Here is a 1,431-nt window from a genome sequence, read left to right as displayed (position 1 = left end):
GTTAATATTTCACACACACACAAAAAAGCAAATGATGATTGATGATTTGTTTTCTTTTTAAGAATGATGAATTCTTTCTGAGAACAATGTACCTGGTCGGTAATATAGTCAAAAACCTTCCCAGCCTCAGCAGTTTCAGTAATGTACTGTATGTTATCATATTAGCAACCCTTCTTACAATTTAATCTGTGTTCTTATCTGTAACGAGAAATATATATTAGAAAATAAAGGGGATAAGGTTGTCAAGCTTGAACAAATATAAACACCAATCAACGAACACTACCACAGTTGGCTAATCAGCTCAAGACAAAGTAATTGCAAATGTTCATAATCATGGTTTTTCAAAGATCATTAACCTCATTACAATGAAGCCAAATTCTTCAGGAAATCAGAAATAAATAAATAAACAACTTCATTTTGCAAATAAAAGAATGTTAATGTTGTACATGTTATAATGACTAATTTTATTTTATTTTTTTCTGCCAATGCATGTGTCAAAAACACGACTGACACAGACAAATAACATTAATTAAATCTTACCTGAAGTCACAGTGAGGTTCCAAAAGCCAGACGCCATACACGCTTGCAGAAGCTGCTAAAAATAAGATACCGCTGTATTTTCTAATTAATTTCATAGTTCCCCCAAAACAATTTGAATTATCTCACCACTCACCTTTAAGATGCTCCAAACCATCTAAGACTTTCGTTCATCTTCAAAAGAAAAGCGGAGATATTTTAATAAAAATCAGAGAGTTATGTCCCTCCGATGAAAGAAGATTCACCAAAGATGTTCGTTTCAAAAAGTTGAAATCGCAAAAAAAAAACATCGCCAAAGTAATCCATATGAATTGCGTGGTTTCCTCCAAGTGCCCTAAAGAGACACGATCGGCGACCGCTCTTTATAATACTGTTTAAATTTAGACTTATATTCACATGCAAGAGACATTTGCACGCACATCATATTTTATGTGCGAAGCTCCCTGGGGTGAGCTCATTTTCATACGAACCAATCAGAGCCGTTTAATGGCTCTGGAACCAATCAGGTTTAGTCAGTGTGCTGTTTGAATTTAATTTCAAATTTCAATTTGAATTTCATATATGATGTTGAAATCCTTGTGGGAATTTCAGAAATATATATTAGAAAATAAAGGCGTCAAGCTTGAACAAATTTATAAACACCTAGCTTATTACAATTAATGTATCATGTAATGAACAACCAAAGTAGCATAACATTTTAAGTAAAACTGAACAACATATTAAACAACATATTTTAAATATCGCAATGCTTAATAATAGTTGACAAACGTTTGTACATTGTAAATGTTTAAAATGTTTTTCAAAATATTGTACTTTTCCAAATATCTAAGGGTACACTAAAAAGTCACTAAAAGTATGCTTGTGTTTAGCATATTCCTTAAAAGTGTAACTAAG

General features: G+C 31.9%; 1 long non-coding RNA gene across 2 annotated transcripts; it reads right to left on the bottom strand.

The window, feature by feature from the left end:
• Window positions 1–35: 35 nt before the first annotated feature.
• Window positions 36–752, bottom strand: LOC107555815 (uncharacterized). 2 transcript variants are annotated; one of them, XR_001605205.1, is made up of 3 exons: window positions 674–752; window positions 541–595; window positions 36–198 (listed from the first exon to the last, which is right to left on the bottom strand). It is a non-coding gene; the product is annotated as an uncharacterized lncRNA (long non-coding RNA). The 2 variants fall into 2 exon arrangements; XR_001605204.1 differs by having other exon boundaries at window positions 541–592.
• Window positions 753–1,431: the final 679 nt, after the last annotated feature.

Source organism: Sinocyclocheilus grahami, unplaced genomic scaffold, assembly GCF_001515645.1.
Source record: "Sinocyclocheilus grahami isolate Dianchi unplaced genomic scaffold, SAMN03320097.WGS_v1.1 scaffold545.1, whole genome shotgun sequence".
NCBI classification, from domain to species: Eukaryota; Metazoa; Chordata; class Actinopteri; order Cypriniformes; family Cyprinidae; genus Sinocyclocheilus; species Sinocyclocheilus grahami.
The sequence above is the reverse complement of the archived record's forward strand: the minus strand, read 5'-3'. Positions and strand labels throughout refer to the sequence as shown.